The sequence below is a fragment of the Mus caroli genome, unplaced genomic scaffold (genome assembly GCF_978045245.1).
Source record: "Mus caroli unplaced genomic scaffold, Mus_caroli_1 scaffold_16, whole genome shotgun sequence".
Taxonomy (NCBI): Eukaryota; Metazoa; Chordata; class Mammalia; order Rodentia; family Muridae; genus Mus; species Mus caroli.
The window spans coordinates 31139785-31153225 of record NW_028227271.1 but is presented as its reverse complement, the minus strand read 5'-3'; the positions used below and the strand labels follow the sequence as shown (position 1 = coordinate 31153225).

The 13441-nt window shown below is 48.3% G+C and overlaps 1 protein-coding gene and 1 long non-coding RNA gene across 4 annotated transcripts in view; one reads left to right on the top strand and one right to left on the bottom strand.

The window, feature by feature from the left end:
- Window positions 1-13441, bottom strand: part of Trappc9 (trafficking protein particle complex subunit 9) — a 486162-nt gene that overhangs the window by 226008 nt on the left and 246713 nt on the right. The gene's annotated exons all lie outside the window — the stretch shown is intronic.
- Window positions 3307-8661, top strand: LOC110310123 (uncharacterized). The gene is made up of 3 exons (XR_002379802.2): window positions 3307-3392; window positions 7790-7941; window positions 8566-8661. It is a non-coding gene; the product is annotated as an uncharacterized LOC110310123 (long non-coding RNA).

The following is a 13441-nucleotide window of genomic DNA, read 5'->3' as shown; positions in this document are numbered from 1 at the left end:
GAAGGCTAAACACCTGGGTCCTTGGTGCATTCCCCCCACCACACACACACAGCCATAATCCAATATATGCAGTTGGCAGGGTTAAAAAAACAACTGCCCGGGTCTTCAGTAAACACCCCAAAGCACAGCATTCTTCGCTGGGTAAGGATACCCAACCATTTCCTTGGAGCTGAAGCATCCATCCTAAAAGCCACAGCATAAAGAAAGCCAACTGGTTAATGAGTCTGCAGGTTCTCTATGTCACCTCCTATGCAGACATCAACCCAGGAACTCGGTGCACAGCCACCGCTGCCCAATTGAGGATGCCTTCTCTGCAGATAGCTCCACTGTGCCTCAGCAGCGTGGCAAGGACGTCTGCCTGGTCTCTTCCACACAGCCACAGCCATGAGAGCATTGAAGCACCCAAGTGGAATCTCACTATAGCTCTGCACTTTCACCGTCTTTGAGGCAAGGACATCTGCCAAGGGAATCGGTGATCCTCACAGCCATCTATAAGGCAGTGACAGCAGGCCATGTTGCTCCCTTGTAAGATAAGGATTGCTGGCCTTGATCAACCCTTGACCACAGGGTAAAACCCTCCACCGGCATCCTTGGCGCTCACTCAAAGCAGTGCCATCGTCACAAAGAACAGAAATCCAAATACCTTTTGAATGGGACACAACATGGCTTCCTGAGGGCAAGGAAGCACTCCTGGGTTCTCCACATGTAGCAGCGACCAGACAGAAATTTGGCTTGGTTTGTTCACACCTTCACTGTACCACCATACAAAAGACGAAGATGTCTGCCCAAGTCATCTCAGTGCCTATGGCACCCCTGCAGCCACAGGGAGGTGAGATGCCCTTCTGAGTTATCATAACCCAGTGCCGCTGTATAAACCCCAGCATAAAGATGTCTGCCCTCCATCTTGAGGGTAGCGGTGCTGATGCAGCCACTCAGTAGGTGCAGTGAGCTCCTCTGGAAAACCATCCGCGGTGTAAGAATGCCACACCAGGCTTTGGCTGTGTGTATGCAGCTGTGACGAAGCCTGCATGGCTATAGAGCCTGTCTGGGTCCTTAGCATGCCACTCAGTGTGGCTATCCACAGAGTAAAGGCTCCATTGGGTCATCCCCCAACCCTCAGGACAAAGCCATCTGCCCAGCTCCTTGCTGTGAGGCATTCTGTGGGAATAAAGTGCCCTGATCCAAACAAACAAATACATCTGTGACACAGGTTGGCTGGTTTGAAATCCCACCCACGCTCTTAGTCTGTAGAGTATGGACCAAGAATGCAACTATTCACAGAATAAGAGAAATCCAGTGGGTGAGCAGGGCTCCAAGGTGACACAGTGCTGCACAAAGCTGAGGTCGGCCATCCAGCTTCCAGCTGTGCCTCTGCCTAAACACAGAGCAAAATGGCCCGCCCAGATCCTGGGGAAACAGATGCAGCTGTGACAGGCGCAGCCTTAACAATTCCAGATCTTAATGTGCAGCCACAACAATGAGGCTACCATCTGGGCGAGGGCGCTCCATTGTGCCTTCGTCCCCAAGATAAGGGTATCTGCCTAGATTCTTAGTGCGCAGCCAACACAATGGAACAGTAAAAGGACGCTTCTCACTGTGCCACCAGCTCCAGAAAAACATCAGCCTGGATCCTTAATGCCCAGCTGCTGCAATGTATATATCCACATGGTAAAGATGATCGGTCTTACCATACCCAACCTTTGTATGCAGCTATGGCCACAGAGTGGCCCGCGGGGTCTAAATACTCCACCTCCATTCCCAGAATAAAATCTTCTCTGATCCTTAGTATGCAGCCACCACACAAAGTAAGGAAGGACGTTTCACAATGCCCTTATCCTTAGGGCAAAATAAATAAATAAATAAATAAATAAAAGAAGCCCAAATCTTTAGTGTGCAGCAGTCACAATGTAGTTACACGCAGGGTAAGGATGCTCAGAAACACCATCCCCGGGATAAGATCCTCTTAGGCTTTTCAAACGCAGCTGTCAAGATGCACTTATCCACAAATAAGGGTTTCTGCTATACCAACATCTCAGGTTAAAATCCACTCGTGCATTTGCTGCTCAGCCACCACAATGCAGGCATCCGCCAAGTAGTTCAGACTCTGTTAAACCATCATCCAAAATAACGATATCCATTTAATTCCTTAGTGCGTAAGCCGCAGCCATATAGGGTGAGGCACTCTGAGATTATCTGTGCACAGCTCTGCTGCGCCACCATCCGCGGGAATAAAAATACCATGCAGAACCTTAGTGCGCCACCAAAACCATTCAAGCGATCCACCCTCTAAGGATGCCTCGTTGGGTATCTGTGCGCAGCTCCACTGTGCCTCTATCCCTAAGGTAAGAACATCCGTTCAGTCACTGAAGTGCAGCCACAAATAGGTATAATTCCCCAGGATTAAGATAACAAAGAGCTGTGCAGGCGTTGGCTGGGTAACGGCATATGCCCAAGTCCCAGCCAAGCGGGGAGACCTCCATGGCTCATCATTGTGCGAAGACCACAATGCGCCTATCCACAGGGTGATGGCAAGCCTCTGTGCTAGTGTCTCCAGGGTAAAAAGATCGGCCAAGCTCTCCGTTGTATCGCAAGCTGCAGGGTTCTGTGCTCGAAGGTATCTCAACGCTGCCCTCGCACGAGCCGCACCAACACAAATATCTGGGCTTTTTCTGTGCCTCCTTTTGCCCATTCCTCGGTCACCACCACAAGTGAAAAACTCCCGGCTCCGCAGCAGGGTCGCAGCTCTTCTATCCAACCATTTTCAGAGTAAAGGCCCCGGATCTTCCCGGAGAGCCAAAGCTGGCCGGAGAGCTGCGGCAATGATCGACTACATAGCACCAGCGCTTGGATGAGCTATCACACAAGGCCTAAAATCACAATAAGATGGGCTAACAAGCCACCGGGTCCTCTTCGGTTCGTGGTCACAGAGCCGTAGTAAAGGGGTTCGCTCAGCTTCCAGCCGTGCCGCAGTCTGCAGTCTTTAGAGACGTCCGTCGAGATCTGGAATGCAGGCAGCTGTGACGCAGTCTGCTGGGCGAGTCCGCTCAGACTTCAGTGCGCAGGCGCGGCAATGCGGCAATCTGCTCGGTGGAGACACATTCTGCGGCGCCCTCTACCGGGTAGGAACGCCAGTCCACGAGGCCGGCAGCCCACACAATGAGGCCCCACAGTTGATCAGCATCGGAGCAACCTTAAGGGTATCGGTGCGCAGCCACACTGGGTGGAGATCTGAAGCCTAAGGATGCTCCGCTGAGTTGGCAGGGATGGCTATCCACACAAATACTCGGTACACCGCGGCCATGGCAGCAAGGCAGTCAGCGGATCTCAGTGCGCAGGCGTGGCAATGCGACAGAATGCACTTTAAGAATGCATTCTGTGGTGCCATCTAGCGGGTAAGAATGACTCTCGAGGTCCTTGGTTTGGGGGCACGGAGAGAGAGAGAACGTGGGTGCCCCATTGGTGACTGGCACACAGCCCCAGTGGTATAGCATCTACCTGGATGATCCATGCCGTCACACAGGGTGATGATCCACAGCCTAAAGACGCCCTGCCGGGTCTTCAGAGTGAGGGTGTCCAAGCAGTAATGATATGACAAAAATGAATGCCCCACTATGTCTGCAGGGTGAGGGTGTCCCACCTAGAACCAGGCTGCAGCAGCAAAAATGCTCAATGTTAGGAACGTAGCCGGGTCCACAGAACGAGCATGGGGAACATCCCGCATTGCGGAGCGGCCCTGCCCATAGCTCTCCCTGCTTGGCCCCTCCTGTGGGGGAAATTCAGGCGGCTTCACTGTTGCACAGACTGTGAGAGCCATGGACTATGCTTTTGCAATGGTAATCTGGGTGCCCTAGAGACAAGAGGCCAAAGGTGACCGGTGTACCCTTACTGGTCTGCCGAACCAATAATTTCACCCCGATTCATGTGCGATTTGATAACAAGAACGACTACGTCCTCCAAAATAAGCTTTAAAAAGCTCATTGGGTCCTTGGATTTCCAGGAAGGGCCGGGCAACGGGGTTTCCGAGGGCTCACCAGAGGGCAATTTGTGACGCACTAATAATTTCTAACCAAAAGCTGAAAGTTTAAAATTCCACCTTTTTATATTTCTAAATATTCCAGCAATATGGCATCTTGTAGCAAGGAAGCAAAGTATTTTCATTTTATTTGTTGATCACGCTGGGGAGGGTGCCACTCACAATGGTCCCCCAGGGAAGAGCCCCTGTGTCCTGGACGCTCCTCTTCTTTCTTCAGTATTCTCAGGGGAGAGCCTCTTATTAGTGAAAGTCACACATGTGGCAACAAGAGGCTAGGAATCAGAACCTTCCATAAGAAATTGAGTAGAAATGTGTTTGTTTCCATTTTTTTTATGTGTGTTGGGGGAGGGTAATTTGTGTGTGTGTGTGTGTGTTTGTGTGTGTGTGTGTGTGTTGGGGGAGGGTAATTTAACTGTCTGTTGGGTCGCCTTCCTGCCTTCAGGTGGTCAGTTATCAGTCAGTTATTTTACCCCAGTAAAATTGCCTCCTGCAGGGGTTGTTTGATTGACAGTAGGCTCCTTTTGTTCCACGGGGTTTTATATGCTAATTGTTAGTTTGCCTCTGCCTTCAGATCATAATAGAATTTAGTTAAAGCTTGCTATCATTCACACTGCCTTGTAAAAGACAAACTGTGTGGTTACTAATATAATTCAAAATAATTGCTTCTCTCAAAGTTTACAGCCCCATGTTAACTTTAATTTTGAAAGCACTGTTTTTTTCCCCCAGAGTACATGAGTAAAAATAAAGAAAAAAAGATGTATTAGATGTGTGTAAGTTTAATTGAAAATTCTAACCTGAGCATCAGTGAAATTGAAAACATGGTATATGTGTGAAGTCAGAACCTGCATTGGCATATCCTGAAAATAAATCTGTGTTCATTAAATAAAACACAGAAAGCCAAATAAAACAGGAGAATAAATGTGCAAAGAACACACTTTCTGCAGTGGTAACCAAGCTTATATTCCCTTGGTTTGGTTTGGTTTGGTTTGGTTTGGTTTTACCCAGGGCCAGTTTTATCTCTCTCCTCAGTCTTTGGATCAGGACAGGGTAAAGCTGGGATGGAAGGAAAGGCTCTGTATACGCAGAAAGGCCTTCTGAGGAAGCCAAGCCTCTTAGTAGCAGAAGCAGGAGAAAAGACTCACAGGACATTTGAGGTCTGAGTCTCGCTTACATATATGATACATTTGAGGGTAGTTCGGTGCTCTTTGCAGCCAGTGTGGCTGGATCCCCATGTCCATTTCATTGAGTTGTGTGATACGGAATGTTTCTTAAGAACCTGCATGCTGTCTAGCTTACCAAGGGGACACAACCAATAGACAAAAAAAAAAAAAAAAAAAAAAAAAAAAAAATTGGGGGAAAAAGGCAAACAGCCAGAGTAGTGCTGGTGAAAGGACCCCCAACAACCCTCTGCTCCACCTCTCCCAATCCTACATCAGTCCCAGTGCAGACTGATGGCAGAGGAGAGCAGCATGCTCTCAGCTGTGCTTACCGCAAGCACTCCCTCCCTTCTTGGTCTAATCAGTTCTTTTCTGGACCACTGAGGAGAGTTTAGGAGCCTCCTTCTTACAGAAGCAGCTGGGATTCAATACTATAGGGCTATTTCTGCACGCGTAAACCAGACTACCAACAGGACCTCCTCAGTGAATCCTGGGGAATGTCGGGGGGCGAGGGGAGGTGGGGAGCACCCAGAAGCAAGGGCAGGTCAAGAAAGGAAGACATTAGAGAGGGGGAGATACATGAAGTAAAGGACACATCAAGGAGACACAGGTGTTCCTCAAGGCTATTTCTCAGTTGCTATAGACACACACACATGGACCTCCAGTGATTTATGAAGATAATAGGTTCATGGTGGGAAGAGGTGTAGGAGACAGTTACAGCAGCTACAGAGCCAGGTGTGGTGGCATACACCTATCACCCCAGCCCTGGCTGAAGTAGAAGTTCATGTTCAAGGCCAGACTGGACTATATAACAAGTTTGAGGCTAGTTTGGACATACAGTGTGACTCTACAACAAGGCCAGAGATCACTGATGACTTATTAGCCAAGTTACTTAAAGGCCACAACTTTGTGGCAGCTTTGGTGAAGCTGTGTTTGGAGGAAAAGAAGGCTACACGCCTGCTCTCTAAGAGGGCAATGTTTACTTCAGCACTGCCTAACAAAGAAGCTGACATGGTACTTCTTAGACAGCCCTCACAGTACAAAAGCTCTGCCCCTTTCTATCCTCTAGGCCTTTGGGGAACAGTGCTAAGCAGCCATATCGACCAAGTTCAAGCTCCCATAGCTACCTCTGCCAGACTTGTCCTGCCAGTTACCTGTGCTACGCTAGAACAAGGCTCCAACTCATATGTACTAAACTTGCTTGCACAGAGTATCAGAAAGCCCTGTTAGGTCATTTCTACCCTGCTAGCAAGAGGTGGCATCCAGACTGGTGAGAATCTCCTCCTCCTCATTCTTTCCTTCCCCAGCACCCCACACCCCCACCCCACCCCACCCCCGCGTGCATCCTCTTTCCAACAAAGATGCTACAATGTTAGGCTTCCTGCTTCCTCAATGACTCAGTGACTCAGGGATAATTAGTGACAGCACCCACAGGCTTCATTTGCAGATCTCCAGGGAAAGGGTGACTGCTCAAATAGTGTCTGACATGTAATAAACACTCCACGAACATATGGTAAATTGACAAATGAATTGGAAATTCATTCTGAACAGTCAGCTCTTTGGAGCCCTCAACCAATGCTACTGAATCTATCTCCTCCCTGCCCCCATGTCACTGGGTATGAGTCTAAGAGCCATAAGAACAACCCTTTCCGCTGGAGGCACCATGTCTTCCTTCCTTCCTTCTCTGGGACCATCTGGCTTCCGTATCTTATGGAAGACCCCCGGGCACATCCTTCCTTTGTGCCTCCCTCCTCTGAACAGCAAGACCTCCTTCCTAGGATTAGTGCATCCACATTTCTCCCCATGCCTTCCAGACTTAACTTCTACTGAGGCAGCTCATCCTCTCCTGCATGGAAGCCAGTGAGGCAGTCCAGGATGGGCCACTCCACTTCCTCAGGCTTGAGTGGTCAGGAGCTTCCACCCCAGACTTTCTCTGGAACAGCAAGGACAGGGGAAGATAACTCATTGGGCCAAATTAGACTTTGTAGTCCTTACTTAAAAAAAAAAAAAAAAGTCTGGTATTCAGATCAAAAGGAAGCACAGACAAAATGGGCTGAGCTCAACCTTGAGAACAAAGTCAAGGCTAGCGCTGTGCTCCCAGGGTCTCCCTGACTCACTTGGAGCCTAAACAAAGGGCAGCCACACCATCCAAGCCAAGGTCTGGGTCCCAGGAAAAGAGCTAGGTTTTTAGTTTATTCTCACTATGTACCCCCAGGAAAGCTGTAACTAAAGAGGCACCTCAGAAACCTACCCTACAATGCCTTACAATGCCTGTTAGACTTGTCTAGGGGGTAGTCATGATGTCTGCCACGGGCTCCTGACTGAGGGACATGGTCTCACTGCAGCTGTCCCAACAGGAAGCAAGTTGGACCGGCCGCATCAGGTCTAGAAGGTGAGTCAGTGCCAGGCATGGTGAAGCTGTTGGGAGGGTGCCACAAAAGTGAAGGGAGAGAGGGGACTCCGGGCGTCTGCACTCATGGTCTTTATGAACAAATGGTAATTAGGAGCCTCCTGCCAGGAAACATCCATAGCAGGCTTCACAGGCTCAAGTTCCATGCAGATGCTAAAAATATCAACCTTCCTTCTCCCCATCCCATAGGCATAAGTTTCCCTGCATCCCACCTGGCCCAGAGTTCAGGAGAGAGAAACAGTTGCTGGAGTCCAGCTCTGACCCTGTCTCAAAGAAGAGTTCTTGCCCTGAGTTCCACGGGCTCTGGGTGGTGACAACTCCAAGGCACTCACCATAAAGAGGTACAGTAAGAACAGCCAGTGGCCTTCCTAGAAACTCAGGGTGGGTTTCGGCCATGGTACACCCCAGGCAGAAGCCTCACCAGATACCTACCCTTTCCACCACTCAGATGTCAAGCCCAGATCACCTGTACCCCATTCTCCGATGTGTTGGGGCTGTGACTGGCTGGCACCAGTGTAATAACTGTCTTAATAATAGTTTTAGGCCCACGTTAGTCCTCCTGAGGGCCATTCTTCCCCACTCACTCTCTGTCACTCTGTGTGTGTGTGTCTGTCTGTCTCTGTCTCTGTCTGGCTCTCTCTCTCTGGCTCTCTGGCTCTGGCTCTCTCTCTCTCTCTGTCTCTCTGTCTCTGTGTGTGTGTGTGTGTGTGTGTGTGTGTGTGTGTGTGTCTCCCTTTGTCTCCAGACTAGGCACAGGGTTGTATATTGGGAGGAAAGCACATACAAGGAAAACCCTGCCTCCAGCTGTTAGTAACAAAGACCCAGGTGATGGCTTCTTAGGATGATGAGCAGAATGTGTCACAGAATGTGTCACTACAAGGAGGCCCCAAGTTGGCAGCAGGGCAGGCAGGAAAAGGGCACTCAGTGGGGAGTGACATCTGAGGATTCAATGCCTATCCGTATAGAAAAGGATGCTGGAAGGAACAGTGCACTGGTCCCAGGCAAGTGACAAGCATGTACTATGAGAAGAGATGGGGACGGCCATCGAGGAAGGAAGGAGGCCTGGGAGCCCTGGGGGACTTTATTCTGAGAGACAAAGAGGTATGAAGAGACAAGCAAAGGAAGTGCTGAGTGTTCAAATGTGAAGCGAAACACAGTTATGTAGACATATACAATGTGTGTTCATGCACGCAAGCTGATAGATCATATGTAAATTACATAGCAGACTTTCTCTGGGTAGTGTCTGGATCACGGATTCATAAAATGTGTGAGGATGAATTGGGAAGTTTAATCTACCTCAATCCTCTGTTCCCACATAAGGAAACTGAGGCACGGTATGACTAGTTCTTCAACAGTTACCTCATCTGCCACACAGCCATTTGGAAACCCAGAATAATGGGCCAGGGTAGATGTGTCCAGCCTGTGCACCCAGTGGCCCCAAGGCTTAGCTGTTGTTACCCTTCTTTTTTTTTTTAATATATTTTATTACGTATTTTCCTCAATTACATTTCCAATGCTATCCCAAAAGTCCCCCATACCTTCCCCCCTCTCCCCCATTTCCCTACCCACCCATTCCCTTTTTTTTTTTTTTTTTTTTTTTTTTTTTTTTTTTTTTTTTTTTTTTTTTTTGGCCCTGGCGTTCCCCTGTACTGGGGCATATAAAGTTTGTGTGTCCAATGGGCCTCTCTTTCCAGTGATGGCCGACTAGGCCATCTTTTGATACATATGCAGCTAGAGTCAAGAGCTCCGGGTACTGGTTAGTTCATAATGTTGTACCACCTATAGGGTTGCAGGTCCCTTTAGCTCCTTGGGTACTTTCTCCAGCTCCTCCATTGGGAGCCCTGTGATCCATCCACTAGCTGACTGTGAGCATCCACTTCTGTGTTTGCTAGGCCCCGGCATAGTCTCACAAGAGACAGCTATATCAGGGTCCTTTCAGCAAAATCTTGCTAGTGTATGCAATGGTGTCAGCGTTTGGAAGCTGATTATGGGATGGATCCCTGGGTATGGCAGTCTCTAGATGGTCCATCCTTTCGTCACAGCTCCAATCTTTGTTTCTGTAACTCCTTCCATGGATGTTTTGTTCCCAATTCTAAGAAGGGGTACAGAGACCCCACAGTGACAGACAAGTAGACCAATGGAATAGAATTGAAGACCCAGAAATGAACCCACACAGCTACGGTCACTTGATCTTCGACAAGGGAGCTAAAACCATCCAGTGGAAGAAAGACAGCATTTTCAACAAATGGTGCTGGCACAACTGGTTGTTATCATGTAGAAGAATGCGAATCGATCCATTCCTATCTCCTTGTACTAAGGTCAAATCTAAGTGGATCAAGGAACTTCACATAAAACCAGAAACACTGACACTTATAGAGGAGAAAGTGGGGAAAAGCCTTGAAGATATGGGCACAGGGGGAAAATTCCTGAACAGAACAGCAATGGCTTGCACATTTATCAAGAATTGATAAATAGGACCTCATAAAACTGCAAAGCTTCTGCAAGGCAAAAGACACTGTGAGTAAGACAAAAAAACCACCAACAGATTGGGAAAGGATCTTCACCTATCCTAAATCAGATAGGGGACTAATATCCAATATATATAAAGAACTCAAGAAGGTGGACTCCAGAAAATGTTGTTACCCTTCTTGAAGCCACGCAACTGTACATCGTTGACCCTCTCCTGACCACCTGATCACTTCTATGTCCCCACAGTACTCGATACAGAGAAGGCACTGAATAGAATGCATCTGTCTGGGCTTCTGGCATTTTGTATGACATCACATCTATATAGCACCCTTTGCCTTGAATCCACCTCCCCAGACCCCATTTACACCCCTTGTATTTCCTGAGTGGGTGGGTGTTCCTGGAGTCTGAACTCTGCATAACACATACAGACACACAGCAGACAAGTGCACAGTTAACTGGAACTTGTGGTCCATGTCTCTATTGCCCACTGCACCTGGACTGTTTTGCATTAAGGCTCTGTGAAGGTTCTGCTATGAAAGCTCACTTGGCAAAGTATCCTATAGCTAGGAAACTTTCAACGACCACCCACTGGGGTAGATTGCTTTCTTTCTTTTTCATAATTCAAGAAGCCATTTTACTCACTAAAAGCAAGAACATTAACAAGGCAGCTGTAGATTTTGCCTTTCCCATCTGGAAGGAAATGTGATTACTAAAGGCCTCTAGGTGCATGTTCAAATCTTACAGAACTTGCGTAATGATAGGCAGAGCATATGGGCAGGTGTGGGCAAGCTCAGCAGGTCTTCCCTGTGCATGGGGACACAGCCCAGAGATGGCTAAGGCTAAGCCCCTTGTCCGTGCTCATCTGGGGAGTGCCAGGAGCTGAGCCAGGTGAGAACAAGCTGAGTGACTCCGGAGTGGACAGGGCCTGTCCTGGACAAGTGGCATGTGCAGTACACTCTAGTTACAAAAGGAGAGTATTAAAGACAAAGCCGCTGCCACCTGTCCACAGGTTAGGCCAGCAGGGCAACACCAGACACTTCATTTTCAGAATGTGAAGGGAAAAACAGATATACCACTTATCTATACTGATACACAGTGTGTGTGTGTGTGTGTGTGTGTGTGTGTGTGTGTGTGTGTGTGTGAGATGCACAGATTTGTGCATGCATGTACATTCATGAATAAACATATCTATCATATTTAAAAGATCATCTGGTCTAGTCCTAACAAACAAACAAGAATTGTCAGTCATAAAAATTCTAAAGAGGCCTAGGGAAATAATTCAGTTAGTGAAGTGTTTGTTATGTATTGAGGAGCTGAGTCCTATTCTCAGAACCTTCTCTGTTGGGGGCTGGCAGGGTTAGACATGGCTCAGTAGTTAAGACCATTTGCTATTCTCAAGGGGGACCCAAGTTCAGGTCCCAGTACTTTCATGATGGAGGCTCACAAACACATGTACTCCCTGTTCCAGAGGCTCTAACAGTCTCTGCTGGCCATCATGGGCACCAGCAGGCACAGATGTGGGCACATGCGTACATGCAGGCAAACCACCCATGTTCATAAAGTAAAAATTAAATCAAACTTTTTTTCCAATGCCTGAAGTGGCAGCACAGCTTTACAAATGCAGTGCTGGAGATATGGAGACTGGTGGGGGGGGGGTGTCTTAGGAATCCTAGCTGGGCAGCCAAGCCAACTTGGCAAGGTTCAGGCCAGTGAGAAATCCTGTCTCAGGCAAACAAGACAGGTGACACCTGAGGAACAACACTTCAGGTTGACCTCTAACCTCTACATGCAAATGTTCCCCTCCCCCTCCCTCCCTCTTACACACACACCTTCTGAAGAAAAGACAGGCTGTACAAGTTAAGAAAACAACATCTACTCTACGCTATACCCTGTGTGTACAGAAGGAATTGGGGACAGTGGGAAGGAACAGGGAAGCCGGATCAGCATCCAGCATATCCCATCCAGCACATCCCTTACAAAAACTGTGCGATGCTGGGCAACCTAATAAAGCTCTCAAAACACCTGTCTCCTCATTTGCTAACCCAGAACCTTTCCATAGCATCAGCCACATGCCACATCTTGGGACACAAAGCCCTGTTTCCTACTCTAATGAACACTGGGGAGGGTCATTACAATCCTGCTTGGTAGATTCAGCACAGAAGCCTTGTGAAAATTAATGACACTTAAATCCTTGAGGCTAAACATGCCCCCTGTGTCCCTGTAAGCCTGCCTCTGGTCTGCACTGTGCTGCAAGAGGAGGGCTTAGGCAAGAGTAGCTCCAGGCTCTCAGCACTCTGTGCTTCCAGCTGGACCCAGCCTGTGCATGAAACCAGCGGAAGGCAAGACAGGAGAATGAGCATGGCCAGAAAAGAAGCCCTACAACCCACATGGCTAGCGCAGGGTACCAGTGGCCTGGGGCCAGCTCGGAGAGGAACACCCAGAATAGATAATCCTCATATGCTGAACCTAACTGCACATGGGAGTCAGGTGACTGGAGATCTTCGGATTCTTGGGTCTGGGGCTAAGAACCTTCCATATGAACTGAGGCAAAGCACAGAGGGGAAGACACTGATGGTGGTATATGTGCCTCTCTGGTGAGAACCAGGCAGGGTACTTGGTCCTGAAATGTGAGCAATATGGCCAGATTAATGCACAGAAAACAGAGGGCCGATGAAATGCCCTGAAAGATTTGACATCCGAGTGATTTCTAAACAGAAGCAAGATTTCCCTGTGCACCCCAGCCCACTCCATCAAAAGAACACTTTAATAAGGCGAGTTCTGCAGGAGGCTCAGCACGGGCATCGCAGCAGGACACGGTGCTGTGTTTCATAAGATATTCATGCTTCTCTCTAGAAAGGAACATTTTGGGGAAGTGGGAAGCCCTTCTCCTTTATCAACCTGGTCGTTTTCATATCCAGAGAAGTAATAATAGAGCAAATGTACCAGACGTTTCTGCTGTGTTTGCCTTAAGGGAGAAAGGAGGTGGCAGGGAATTCTGGGTGATGAGAGTACTATAATAAATTAAACCTGATGTCATACACCAAGTGATGGGCAAGGGGCTGTGATGTGTGACTTTTAATCTGCTGGGCTCCCATTCTCCACGAGAGCCATGGCTCCAGCTGCTGAGAGGTAGGTAGTTCTTGTCCTGGCCTTACAATGCATTGTTAGAATGTCCTCTCAAGCCCCACTCCTTTCTTTGCATATCACCAGCCAAGCCTCAAGCTGGTCTGACTTGAGAGCTCTAGGTTCTGTGCTGCTGCTTTTTTTTTTTTCCCAGTTGCTCAAAAATAGTCTTCACCAACTTCTGTTTGCTGTTTCTTAACCAGTCACTTGTTCACAGAATGTTTACTGAGCAACTATAGGTCATAATTT